General features: G+C 39.6%; 1 pseudogene; it reads right to left on the reverse strand.

Moving 5' to 3' along the window:
- Window positions 1-11,358, reverse strand: part of LOC102847669 — a 12,369-nt pseudogene extending 1,011 nt beyond the window's left edge.
- Between the last annotated feature and the right edge of the window lie 3,742 nt (window positions 11,359-15,100).

The raw sequence follows: 15,100 nt of genomic DNA on the forward strand, positions 1-15,100 counted from the left end.
CGATTCGGCTTCCCGGCAGCGGGAACAAGGGGTTCTGGGCGGCGGAGGCTGCGGCGACGGCTCGGCGTTCTCTCACCTACAAGTCACGCGGCATTTCGACCCCAGTTCCAACTGTCCCCGGGTCCCGGGCCCTCCCCCCACCCCCTCCCCACAATGCAGTGAGAGCTCGCGCGCACACTCTCTCTTCTGCTACTTCTACACTGCCTCGCTTTCCACTGTCTTTGTCTTACTCTCACATACTCTGACACCATCTTATGCTATTGCTCTGTTATTTCTATATTTTGTTTCTGGAAACTCCACTAAAGGGATAGTGAAGTCTAATAGCTACATTCTGGTTCTTCATTATTGGTAGTTGAGTTTCTCATTCTGTTTCTGGGATAGTCCCTTTTAAACCTGGAGAGATAACAAAAGTGGTCAGTTTCACAGGTTATTGTTTGGCTTGCCTTATTTTTAAAATCTCAACCCACAAGGGTACCATATTCCTGTTCACATGATTATTAATATATACACTCCCTTCGGTGGTCTACAAATATCTTACATTTGCCAAGTCCTGTGCAGTACTGATAACAACAATCAAAGATAATGTACATAAGTAATTATTCCAAGACAGTTTTGGAAGAACCATTCATCAATGTAGTATAATAATTTCATTCTAATTCCAAATAAATATATATGTATTTGAGTAGGAAACACAGTTTCAGACTCACAGTGAGGTTTTTGAAAAGAACAAAAGTAAACTCATTTTCAACGGTTCTGATTGCAACTAATTATAATCATAAAATTGTTGTTGTTATGTACTGTCAAGTCGCCTGTGACCCATAGCAACCCTACATATATAGCAGCTCTGAACCATGCCCTGTCCTTAGCCACTCCCACTAATTCTAAGACACCAGCCCCCATTGACACAGTCACTGTATCAAACCGTCTCATCTGGAGTTTTCCTCTCCTGTACTGTCCCTCCACTCTTCCAAGCATGATGTCCTTCTCCAAGGACTGGTCTCTCCTGGACATGTGCCCAAAATATGTGAGAAAGAGCTTCAAAATCCTAGCCTCCAAGGAGAAACTTGGCTTCACTCTCTTTAAGATAGTCCTATTTGTGTTCTTGGAAGTCCATGGAATGTCCAAAACTCTTCTTCAGCACCACAATTCTAAGGTATCACTTTTTCTTCTGTCATCCTTATATTAAAGTAAGTTCTCTTCACTTAAAAATTTCAACTTCTGTAAATTTAACTGGTCAATAACTTCTTTAGGAAAATAATTTATTCAGTTAACATAAATTAGCAAATAACTTCTTTTGCAACATGGGACTGACATCAGAATGCCTGTGATTTTCTCTTTCGATATGGCTTTCCTAGCCACTGAGCTTGACTGTACCATGTGGACGGGCAAGAATATTTGAATAAGGTGTTTTAGCCTATCTACAAGGGGATTGAATAATTCAATCTACAAGTGTTTGAGCTAGTATTTCCATTAAATTGAGTAGATTCAATAGTAGAGAGAGAACTTTCCTCACTGCTGGTGAAGAAGAAACAGCAGCAAGAGAATGTAACACTTCCTTCGTGCCCAGAGATTCTTGCTCCAGGAGCAGCCATAAATGAAGCAGAGGACCGGAGAAACCTGACATGAGATGGAACTGAATGGTGTGTGCAAACTCTCCCCCCTCCACACACACAATCAGATAATTTGGGGAGAGATGAGAGCCTATATTGCCAGGAATGAGAACTTTGTAACATTGGTCTAAAGCCATGAGGCTCACAGCTGAGGTGTCTGTATGCACATTTCAGAAGTTGTCCTGGCCATATTGCGCTACTAATCTGGATTATAATCTTTGGACTTCCTCGTCATAGTTCTGTGTGCTTTGTGAGCTATGGCATTGGATTTTGGTAAAATCCATTAAATCTAGTTTAGCAGTAGTATTGGTGTTGAGACGAGTAGAAAGAGGTACAGGAATGTAGACAAAAGGAAATTTTGTGCTGTTGATACTTTTGACAGTAACGGTTCCCTTTGGCGGATTTGGTAAAACTCAGATATGACCATCTCCAGATGGCCCTTGCTCATTTTACAATTCTTCCTACCAGCTATTAGTTGATCCTTGCCTAAACTAACATTTTTAACACATAAATAATTTCAAAGATATTTTAAAATTAAAATCTGCTAAGGGAGCATTAGGTGCAAATTAAAAGTGGATATAATTTGCATGGTAATACATAAGGAAGATTGTAAAGTACTTGAATTAAAATTTAGAAGAAATTACTGATATTTATTTTGTTGTAATTTTATAGCATTTAATACATTTGTTAATACATTTGCTTAGTTTGAAATAATTTAAATAAACATTAAAATTTCAAAACTTTGTACTATATGAAAAAGTATGATGTCTGAATATTTCTCCCATGATTCTCTATGATTTCTTGAAACATCTAAATAATAAGGGGGGGGGAATCCAGAGTAACGGAATTGTAATGAGTTTCATATTTGCACAGCTCTTTTGTTTCATATTTTTCTTCCTTTTTTCAACTACTCTATTTTCAAGATCCAAGATCCATCTAACATTAGCTCTAATACTCCTACTACCATGGCCCCTGCTGAACCCAGCCTGCACATCTGGCAGTTGTCTGCTGATGTGCTTGTTTCAGTCAGTTTTGGATAATTTTCAGTATAATCTGTTTTGCATATGATATTAATGATATTGTTCAATAATCACTGCACTCTTTTGGGTCACCTTTCTTTGGAATGGGAACAAACATAGATTTCTTTCAGTCATTTGGCTAGGTGGTTATCCTCGAGATTTCTTGACACATCTTGGTGAGCACATCCAGGGCAGCACCTGTTGAAATATGTCAATTGGTATGCTGTCAATTCTGGAGCCTTTTTTCCTCCCCCCGCCCCCCAATTATTTCAGATCAACATGAACTTCTTCCTTCAGCACCACAGGCTCTTGACCCAGATGTTGTTTCATTAAATTCTTCTGTGTCAGCCAATTCCTTTGGTACAATACCCTTTGACTCTTGTGTATTCCTTCCATCTTTTAATACTTTCGGGATCATTTCATATTCTGCCCAAAATACCCTTAAGTATTGTAACTTGAGGCTTAAATTTGTTCTTCAGCTGAAGAAACACCAAGCAAGTTTGCCCTTTTGGTTTTATGACTCCAGCTCTTTATACATTTCATTATAATACATTGTTTTGTCTTCCCATGATGCCCTTTGAAATCTGTTCATTTTCCTAATTTCTTGATTTCTTCCCTTTTGCTTTGGATTTTGTGCAGTATTCAGAGTTTCATTTGTCCTATCTCTAAACCTTTTCAATCTATGTATAGAACAGATTTTCTAGGAGACTGGGCTCTTCTGGATTTGAGGATAACTCATCTACCACTTGTGTTATGCAGATGACACAACCTTGCTTGCTGAAACTGAGGAGGACCTGAAGTGCTTGATGTACATCAAGGACTGCAGCCTTGAATATGGATTCAAGCTCAACATCAGGATAGCAAAGATTCTCACCACTGGGCCAACTGGCAGCATCATGATAGATGGTGAAGAGATTGAAATTTTAACAGCTTCAGTTTGCTTAGCTCCACAATCAATACTCTTGGTACCAAGAGCCATGGAATCAAAACATGAATTACACTGGTCAAGTCTGTTGTCAGAGATCTCTCTGAGTACTAAAGAGCAATGATCCAGGCCATAACCTTCCCAAGTATGTGCTATGCATCGGAAAGCTGGACAATGACGAGGGCTGATAAAAGTACAATTAAAGCCTTTGAGTTGTGATGCCAGAGAAGAGGATAGAATATATCATGACTGCTAGGAGAGCAAACGTGTTAGTTCTAAAGAGGGTGAAACCAGGCTGCTTCTTGGAGGCAAGAATTCTGAAGCTTTGACATAATTTGGGCATATTCAAGGACTGATCAGTTCTTGGAGAGGAAGATCATGCTTGAAGGATGGAGGTACAGCACAAGAGAGGAAGATTCTCAATGAGATGGATTGATTCAGTGACTTGCATAATAGGAGTAGGTGTGTCAGAGACAACAATGTTGGAACAGGATATAGCAGGGTTCAGATCTGTTGTAAATAGGATTGCTATAAATTGCAAGAGATTCAATGACACATAATAACAATAACAACAACAATATATCCAAGACCTTGTCAAGACCTCACCTTCACCTAGTACAAGAGAGAAGTCAAGAACTTGCCACTGAAACCTCGCAAAAAGTAGAGAAGAGAGTTGAGGATCCCGTTAATACCACTCTTCAGACCAAGGACAATAGACAAAAGAAACACAACTTACATTAGTGCCATTTTCATGCGCCACTTTTGAGGAAAAGGAGGACAGTAGCTTCAGGAGAAAGGATGTCATCAGGAGGACATCCCAATCTCACTGCAAAGGAACACCAACATCACAGGAAAAGGAAGAGATAATGGGTGAATAAAGGTGTGTGGAGATCTGACTCAACAAATCAGGATTGGCTAGGGGTAGGGTTGTGCAAGGTGCTGGAGGAGCAAGGAGAGGTAATTGAGCTGGATGCTAACAGAGCAGTGGTGAGAGTGGGAACAATATACATGCACTTAAGTGGGTGGTGAGTGGGACCAACAACTGATCCATGACATGAATAATGAGAAAGGTCTCTCATCTGCTCTTTAGGGCAAAATTCTTGTCTGTAAAATACTGTTTTAAACTTGAACATCCAAATTAAGACAGACTAAAGAGAAGAATTGGTAGTCTACTCCCGAAAAAAACAGGTCTCAGGAAATCCTGTGTACGATAGAGCATATTTAGAGTAGACTAGAAGATATGGCACCAGAAGCAGAAACAGACACTACTGATTGGGACACGGAATGTGAGAAGTATGAATGTAGGAAAATTGGAGATTGTTAAGGAAGAAATGGAACGCATAAATATTGACTAAGCAATGGCAAGTGAAATGGGTTGGCAAAAGGCATTTTGAATCAGATAATCATATGTTCTACTACACTACTACAATGGAGATGAAAAGGTGAGGAAAAATTAGAGTCACTTTCACAGGTGAAAAGACCATTTCTAGATACATCTTGAAATACAAAGTTGTGCATGACAGGAAAATATTAATATGCGTAAAAGGAAGACTTATTAATACTATAATCATTCAAATATACGCACAAAAAGCCAGAGCCAAAAAGGATTAAAATATATGAGTTCTTCCAACTTTTGCAGTCAGAAATAAATTGAATATGCAGCTGAGACTCTGATAGTAATGGATAACTTGAATGCAAAAGTTGGGAACAGGGAAGAAGGATCAGTAGTCAGAAAGCAGGACTTGGTAACAGAAATAAGGCTAGAATGATAGAATTCTGTAATTAATGATCTCTTCCTTGCAAATGCCTTTTATAAGTAACATAAATGACCACCAAAAACATGGACTTCATCTGATGGTCTGTAAAGGAATCAGGTTGACTATGACTGTCAGAGAAATAACTGGAGAAGCTCCATATCAATTGTGAAAATTAGGCCAGGTGCTGATTGTGGAATAGACCATCACCTCCCTCTATGTAAATTCAAATTGAAGCTAAAAAAAATTAAATGCAATCTACAAACACCAAAGCTTGACCTTGAATCTATCCCACCAGAATTTAAAGAAATCACAGGAACAAGTTTGAAGCCTTTAACACTAATGGGCAAAGACCAGAAGAGCTATGGGAGGATATCAAGAATATCATTCATGAAGAATGCAAAAAAGTCATTACAAAGACAGAGGAGAAAGAAAAGAGAAAGATGGATGTCAGAAGAGACTTTGAAAATTGCATTATAACACTAAGAAGGTAAAACAAAGAGAAGAAATTAAGATGTTAAGGAACTGATCAGAAGATTTCAAAGGGCAGCTCAGGAAAACAAAGCAAAGCTTTATGGTGAAATATTCAAGGGGCTAAAGTCAGAAAACCAAAAGGGACAAACTCACTCAGCATTTCTTAAGCTGAAGGAACTAAAGAACAAATTCAAGCCTCAAGTTACAATAATTAAGTATACAAAAGGCAGACTGTTCAATGACCCAGGAAGCATCAAAAGAACATGGAAGTACTACACAGAGCACTATATCAAAAATAATTGGCTGACACAGAAGAATTTCATGAACTATATGGTCTATCTGGTTTCATTGACTATGCAAAGGCATTTGACGGTGTAGATCATAACAAACTGTGGCTGACTCTGAGAAGAATGGGAATCCCAGAACACTTGATCGTTCTAATGCGAAACTTATACTTGGACCAGGAGGCAGTCGTCAGAACAGAGCAAGGGAACACTGCATGGTTCAAAATTGGGAAGGGCGTACGCCAGGGATGCATCCTATCTCCATACATTTTCAACCTATATGCAGAACAGATTATCCGGGAGGCTGGGCTCTATGAGGAGAAATGTGGGGTCAGGATTGGTGGACGATTTATCGACAATCTGCATTATGCGGATGACACAACCCTGCTTGCTGAAACTGAGGAGGACCTGAAGCACCTGCTGCAGAGTGTCAAGGACTGCAGCCTACAATATGGATTGAGGCTCAATGTCAAGAAGACAAAGATTCTCACCACTGGACCAATCGGCAGCATCAGGATGGATGGTGAAGAGATTGAGATTGTACACAGCTTTAGTTTGCTTGGCTCCATAGTCAACAGTCTTGGCACCAGCAGCCAGGAAATTAAAAGGCGCATTTCCATGGGAAAGTCTGCTGTTAGGGACCTCTCCAAAGTGCTGAAGAGCAGTGGTGTCTCTCTGGAGACTAAGGTGCATCTGATACAGGCCATAGTCTTCGCAATCACCTGTTATGCATCAGAGAGTTGGACAATGACCAAGGAGGATAGAAGGAGAACTGATGCCTTTGAGCTGTGGTGCTGGAGAAGAGTACTGAGAATACCATGGACTGCTAGGAAAACAAATAGATTTGTCCTGGAGAGGGTTAAACCGGGTGGCTCCTTGGAGGCAAGGATTCTGAGGCTCCGTCTAACTTACTTTGGACATGTAGTGAGGAGAGACCGGTCCTTGGAGAGGGACATCATGCTTGGGAGGGTGGAGGGATGGCGCAGGAGAGGAAGGCCCTCTATGAGGTGGATTGATTCAGTGACTGGGATAATTGGGATGGGAGTGTCAGAGACAGTGCGATTGGCACAGGACAGAGTGGAGTTTAGGGCTGTTGTACATAGGGTCGCTATGAGTCGCAGGCAACTCGAAGGCACATAACAACAACAGCAACATATGGTCAAGAGCCTATGATGATGAAAGAGAAAGTTCAAGCTGCCCTGAAAGGCCCCAATAATTGATGGCATACCAATTGACTTATTTCAGCAAACAGATACGTCCTCCGATTTGCTCACCAGGTTATGCTAAGAAATTTGGAGGACAAATACCTGGCCAACTGACTGGAAAAGATCTGTATTTATTTTCATTCCGAAAAAAAAGGTGAGGGTGTGGAAATTATCAAATAATATCATTAATGTCACATGCAATCAAAATCCTCCTGAAGGTTATGCAGAAATGACTGGAACAGCAACACATGTAACTGAGGTATATTGGAGATTGGCTTTTGTGGCTATTGTATTAGTTCTTGTTAGGGGCATAGTCTCCAACTTCCTTAACTGCAGACACATAGTCTTGCAAATCATTAACAGCCATAGTGTCAAGGGGATGATTTCCAAAAGAGCTCCAGGGGCCTCTTCAAGTAAGAAGTAGAAAGTCCTGACTCAGAAATACAAGAAAGACACCAATACCAAGTGAAAGCAAGAGAAAAAAAACACCTGAAGTTTATTAGACATATAACAAACTATGAAGGGGTCAGGACAGGCTGGTCTTTATCTTACAAAAGGTTTATATATCCTTTGTTTAGGGAGTGGGGTTTAAACACCTGATTAGTGCATTCCTTCTAATGGATGTATGGTGACTTTTGACCTTTGTCTTTGTCTCCTTTATCTTGTCCTTGAATCTGTTGTTTTGCCACATTCTTTGAGAGTCTGTTTTTATTACCATATAGTCTGCATTCTTTGAGGGTCAGTTTCTATTGTTATATTGCCACAGTCTTTCTTAAAGACTGATGGATCTCCTTTGCCAGCATGTCCTTTGCCATTCCCTGTCAATAGGATCAATATAAGAGAGATAATTTTCCACACTGTAAGGACAGTGGTGGAGAGACTGTGGCAAGGTGTAACCAGAGGAAAAGTTGATTTATAACTGCTCTGAGATATGTTGTTGTTGTTAAGTGCTGTTGAGTCAAAGGTGACTCATAGAGACCCTATGAACGAAAGACCTGGGCACTATTATAACTTTCATCCTTTCTCCAAGTTGACAAAGTTTTTGGAGGCAAGCTATTTTGGAAGTGAATGTCGCTCCTGCTTCTAAGCTTGTTTTAATTGGGGAGCTCCACCAAATACTGTCCGCCATGTGGTTGTTGTTGTTGTTGTTGTAACCATTATAACATTTGACACATCAGTGTCACTGTGTTCAGCTTCACAGCAACCACGAGTTACCTCTGTATAGCAAGTGTTCATACCAGGGCTATACGACCTAGAAAGAATGTTTGACCAAAAATAATTAAAAACAGGCCTGAGGGCTGATGATTAGAGTTACCCACCTTTGACTTGGTAACATCACTTTCTCTCTACGAGGCCAATGATAAGAAGAAAAGCTGACTTTTAATTGATTTGAGACAATATTTGTTGGATGATTAGGAAACCAGAGCCTCCTTTATTTATGTTGCTAAACTAAACCTCAATTTTCACTAATTGGTGAACTGTGCCTTCTTAATCTGGCTCGGGAATGATGGATTAAGTTTGGACTGTACTGGATGATATTCTTTGCGTTCCCCAGTCTCCAAATTATTTCCCTGACAAACCCCACAATTGTTAGTAAAGTCTGTGAATCAACTACAAATATTGGACCCAAATCACTGATAGAAAGAGGTGCAAGAGCATGGGGCGTGGTATGTCTGACCCAGAAGCTATCTGTTTGCTGCTATAGATATTAATGAGACCAGTTCCCCTTTATGAAGTACACAGAAGTCAAACTTGGCCACCCTCATGTTGCATCATCTCCTCTCACAATAAAATGTCATGCTGTAATCATGAAGCAACACTCCTGGAGGTTTTCAGAGGCAGATAATCACATGGGAAGATACTGTTAATCTTTCTTCCATGGAGCAGCTGGTGGATTCTAACAGTATTGTATTGGCAGCACAGCTCAACATCAAGAAAATGAAGATTCTCAGCACTAGGACAATTGGCAGCATCATGATAGGTGGAAAAGAGATTGAAATTGTTAACAATTTCAGCATACTTGGGTCCAAAATCAATAGTCTTGGCACAAACAGTTAGGGGGGAAAATTACATTAGAAAAATCTGTTGTTAGGGTCCTCTCTAGAGTGCTGAGAAACAAGGATGTCAGTCTAGAGACTTAGGTGTGCCTGATCGAGGCCGTGGTCTTTTCAAATACTTGCTGTGCACAGAGAGCTGGACCTTAACAAAGGATTACATAAGAAATGATATCTGGTACTTGTGGTGCTGGAGAAATTATTGAACATACCATGGATGGCCAAGAGAACTAACAGGTCTGTCCTGGAGAAGATGAGACCAAGTTGCTCTTTGGAGGCAAGGATTCTAAAGTCCCAGACCACATGTTTTAGGCACATGGCCAGGAGGCCTTGGAGAAGGACATCATGTTTGGAACAATTGAGGGACAGTGCAAGAAAGGAAGACCCTGGGTGAGATGGAGTGACACAATAACTGGGGTAAGGAGGGGTAGGTGTGTCAGAGACAGTGAGATTGGCCCAGGTTGGAGCAGAGTTCAGAGCTATCGTGCATCAGGTCACTATTAGTTGTAGTCGACTCAACAGCACATTACAACAATAACAAGTACAAGTGCTTAGATCTAATATTAGTGCCATGGCCTCTCCGATCACTTGCTATGCATCTGAGAGCAGGACAATAAATAAGGGTGGCAGAAGAAAAATTGAAACTTTTGAACTGTGGTGTTGGAGAAGAGTACTGAATATTCCCTGGACTGCATAAAGAACAAACAGATATGTGTTGGAGAGTGTTCAGCCAGAGTGCTCCTGGGAGGCAAAGATGTGAAAGTTTTGCCTCGCATACTTCAGAGATGCTGCTGGAGGGGCTCATCCTTGGAGAAAGACATGACACTCAGAAAGCAGAGTATCAGAAAAGGAAAGGAAGACCCTCAGCCAGGTGGACAGATACAATGACTGCTGTAAAGGGCTCTGATGTGTCAGTAAGTGTGCAGATGACACAAGATTGGACAGGGTTCAGACAGATCTGTTGTCCATGGGGTGTTATGGGTTGTACTCAACTCAATGGCACCTAACAACAACAAGTATATAGAATAAGCAGAGCAAGTGGATGAGATCAATAACCTGACTTTTTTCACTCAGTTGCTCCTTTTATAAATTTTCTGAGAAAACATTATCCCTGGCATGATTTTTATTCATTGCTGGCAGTCAAGTAAATTCACCTCAGGTATTCATTTTGTCATCCTTTCTAACCTTCTCATTATTTTTCTACCTTGCCCTCAGGATAATAATGAGCCCCAGACTTAGTTAATTGTCTGATAAGTGTAAGAGCAGTGCAAGCACGAGGTGTAGACTCAGGAAGAAGAAAACCTATAAATTGTCAAGTAAAATTGAACACAATAATGAACCTGTAAAATTTTCGTGAGCTCAAAGATTTTACAAAATGTTCTCTAGAATATCCATCTATTTCCACTTATTAAAAATAACTTGTTTTTTACACATATATCAGCATTCAAGAACCACAAAATAAAATCTATATCTGCATTAGTTAAGTATATTTTACTGTGGGAAGAATGAGAGGTAGTTAATCAAAGGAATCCTGGGGCACAGTGGTTAAGTGCTCAGTTGCTAACAGAAAGATTTCTTGTCCAAATTGACTAAACTCTCCACAGGAGGAAGATGTATTTTTTTGGTAAGTATTGCAACCTTAGAAACTCTATGGGACAATCTTACTCTGTCTTATAAGGTCATATGACAAAGAAATGATTTAACAGCTAGGACTTTGTTGTTTTGTTTTCTTTCAAAACCAGTACTCTTAACAATCAACCATATTTGAAGTATTATTTAGTATAGTTATGCCTGACTTAATGTTAAAAATATGCATTGTAAAATAGGACACTGTGACTTGGATGTCATATGAACGCCATGTTATAAATTGGTGTGAACAAGGCATGCAAGGCAGAACCTTGACCTGTGAAATCGCCATCACGACAGTGAGAGGTTGTACAAAAACTTTGCTCCTCTGCTACCAATCCTGTGTGGTTGCCACTTGGGCTTCGACCATCCAATATTGTAGCATGTCTTTGTAGAGCTGTGACCATCTTTTAGTGTAGCATGTACTTGTCATCTAAACATGTTCCTTTCTCTTCTGACTGGCCATTCTCTGACATATTAATGACCTTTAAACCCTTTCAGCCTGACCCAATACTTCTCTGCTTTTTCTGGATAATTTTTTTGCCTCTCTTCTCTTTGCTGCCACCACCACAGACTCTTCAGTTTCTGTGACCAAGAACTCTTTACAAGCTAAGCTTGACCCACTAAGCACCCCTGGCCAATGAAGGTAACTGCAGCTGTAGCTGCATCTGGACAGTCACTGCTTAAGGTGAGTGTTTCTGGACAGATGGACACCAGAACGTCATCCTGTTGCTGTGTCAGGTTAGAATAGTGACAGACAAAGAATCTACAATACTGAAAAATAAACTTCCCTATGTCTTATTCTCTGAACTCAGTCTTTATATTATGGGAACAAGGACTTATATGTGGTTGGACCTGGCATGAACAGACGTTTTGTGGTACACACCTACATTGTAAAAGATAAATAAGTTTTAAGTGTAGTAGTTCCGTCTTTGTAAAGCTAACCTTCATTTGCAACACAATTTCAATGGAAAAATTAAAACATAATTGCACAAAAAAGACTTAATATAGCACTTTTAATGTTGGTATTCTCTGCCATTCTGCTCTTACTCTTGTCTATATGTTCACTGTAAAAACTTGTACATCATGGTTAATTTCCTGTGTTGTTAGGCTTTGTGAAGTTTGTTCTAACACAAAGCATATGTTTTGTCTCCTGGTGATACAATTTTCCATAAGACAGTGGGAGTTTAACTTCATAGAACAAGAAGAACAGAACAACATATATTCCAATATCTCATGCTGAGAGAAAGGACAGTTTAACCCTGTGTAGAAAAGAAAAGATGATGAGTTAGAATGACGTGGTTCAGGCTACTGTTCTCAGAGAAGATATGAAGAAATTCACTGAATACAAATAGAGAAGCATTAGTGTGTAGACAGACAAACTACTCTTAATAATTTGTTAATCTTATTTGTCGTCATTACAACTAATTTTTGGGAATAAGTTTGCTTTTCTGGAGCACATGAATTTTCTTTATAATTTTTCCTTGGAGAGGGACATCGTGTTTGGCAGAGTTGAGGGGCAGCAAAGGAGAGGAACACCTTCGATGAGATGGATCAATTCTGTTACTGGAGCGGTGGGAATAAGTGCGTTTGAGATGGTTAGGTTGGCACAGGATAGAACAACGTTTAGAGCTCTTGTACATAGGGTTGCTATGAGTCACAAATGACTTGATGGCACATAACAACAAGAAGAAGATAACTTTTTAAAATAGTGACGGTGCTATAGTAATTAAAGCGACATTTCTTGGTTTATGTTCCTCTCAGAGAATATTGTTGTTGCTCATTGGTGCTGTTGAGCTGACTATGCCTCACTGTGACCCTATGAACAGCCGACTTGAACCCTGCCACACACTATGTCAGTCTCACCATCGTGTCATATCCAAATCCATTGCTCCAGACACTGGATCAGGCCACCATATTAATGGTCTTCCTCTCTTTCACTGACCATCCACCTTTCTAAACATCATGTCATTTTGCAAGGATTGACTCCTTCTAACCTCATGCCAAAGGTATGAGATAAAATTTCATTTTCTTTTTCCCTATTTAAGGAGCACCTAGGTGGCACTTTCTCCAAGATATAATTCGTTTATTATGGATAATTTACCCATCCATCATGATTTTGCTTACTGGCCTAATAGTGAGTATTTTTGCCTTCTTGAAGTTGAGATTCAACCCATATTGAAGATTTTAGACTTTATCTGCAGCAATCATTTAAAGTCCTCCTCAGTTTCTACAAGCAAGGTTGTGTTGCATAACCTCTTATTAAAGAGATTTTCTTGGATCTTGATGCCATGTTCTTCTTCATAGAGTCCAAATTATAGAATGATTTGCTCAACTTGCAGATTGAATAGGTATGGGGAAAGAACATAGCCCTGACACACACTTTTTCTGATTTTAAATTGTGAAGTATGTCCTTTCTCTGTTTGCAAGAAGCATCCTTTAGTAATTAGAAAGTGGAATGTACAAAGTATGAGCACAGGAAAATGGAATATTATAAAAATGAAATTGAATGCTTAAAGATAGACATTCTAGGCATTAGTGAACTGAGATGGCCTGACATGAGAAAGTTTGAATCAAACATATGGTCATTTATGCTGGGATTGAAAAATTTAGGGAAAATGGTGTTGCATTCATAGTAAATAATATAATTTCAAGATCTATCTTAAAAATATTGTGAGTGATAAGATAATATTCATAAATATACAAGGAAGAACTGTTATTACAACCACTATTCAATGTATTAAATGTTGTTGTTATGTGTCATCAAATTGCCTGAAACTCATAGAATTTCTGTAGACGTTAACTCTGAACTCTGCCCTATCCTGAGATACTTTCATCACCTTCGAAAGACCTAATCCCATTTTTCCAGTCACGGAGTCAATCCATCTCATCCTGGATCTTCCTCTCCTGTGCTATCCCTCCAGCCTTCCAAGCATGATGTCCTCCAAGGACTATTCACCCTGGGCCACCTGCCCGAAGTGTGTGAGATAGAGATTTAAAATCCTTGCCTCCAGGGAGCAGCTTGGAGTCACACTCTTGTTCTCCTGGCAGTTCACAGTGCATTCAGCACTCTTCACTAGCACCACAATTTAAAGGCATTGATCTTTCTTCTATCATCCTCAGTTATTGCCCAGCTCTCTGATACATAGCAAATAATTGTGAAGACCATGGCCTGGATCAGGCACATCTTAGTCTCCAGACTGGCATCATTGCTCTTTAGTACTCTAGAGAGATCCCTGAAAGCAGACTTTCCCAATGTAATTTGTCTTAAGATTGTCTGACTGCTGGTATCAAGAGCGTTGATTTTGGAACCAAGTAAACTGAAGTGTTAACAATCTCAATCTTTTCTCCATCTATCATGAAGCTACCAATTTTCCCAGTAGTGAGAATCTTTGTTTTCTTGATGTTGAGCTTTAATCCATATTTAAAACTGCAGTCCTTTACTTTCTGGAGTAAACACCTCATGTCCTCAGTTTCAGCAAGCAAGGTTGTGTCAACTGCATAACACAGGTTGTTGATGACTCTTCCTCCATTCTGATGACCCATTCCTCCTCATAAATTTGAGTCTCCTGAATGATCTATTTTGCTTATATATTGAAAATGTGGAGAGATAGACGCATCCCTGACATACACCTTTCCAGATCCGGAACCATGCAGTATTTCCTGTTATATTCTGACTACTGCTTCTTGGTCCAATTTTAGGTTTTACAAAAGCACAATGAAGTGTCCTTAGAATGCATTCTTCTCAAGTTTTCCCACAGTTTGTTGTGATCTTCTCTGTCAATGCCTTTACATAGTCAATGAAACATAGATCGATATTTCTCTGTATTATCTGCTTTGAACCAAGATCCATATATTTTGGCTATGATGTCCCTCATGTCTTGCATGGCCTTTTCTAAATCCAGCTAGCACATCTGCTGATATACTCTACCAGCTGTTTTTGTATAATCTTCAGCAGGATCTTGCTTCTGTATCATATTATTGATATTGTTTTATAATTTCCTTTCTCTGATGGGTCACCATTTTTCAGAATGAGAATAAATACATACCTCTTCCAGTCAATTGGTTGTGTAGTTGTCCTGTAGATTTCTTGGTATAACCTGGTGTTTATGTCTAGGGCAGCATCTGTTTACTGAAATATGTCAGTTG

Source organism: Elephantulus edwardii, unplaced genomic scaffold, assembly GCF_000299155.1.
Source record: "Elephantulus edwardii isolate Elephantulus edwardi_28Jun2011 unplaced genomic scaffold, EleEdw1.0 scaffold00023, whole genome shotgun sequence".
Classification (NCBI taxonomy): Eukaryota; Metazoa; Chordata; class Mammalia; order Macroscelidea; family Macroscelididae; genus Elephantulus; species Elephantulus edwardii.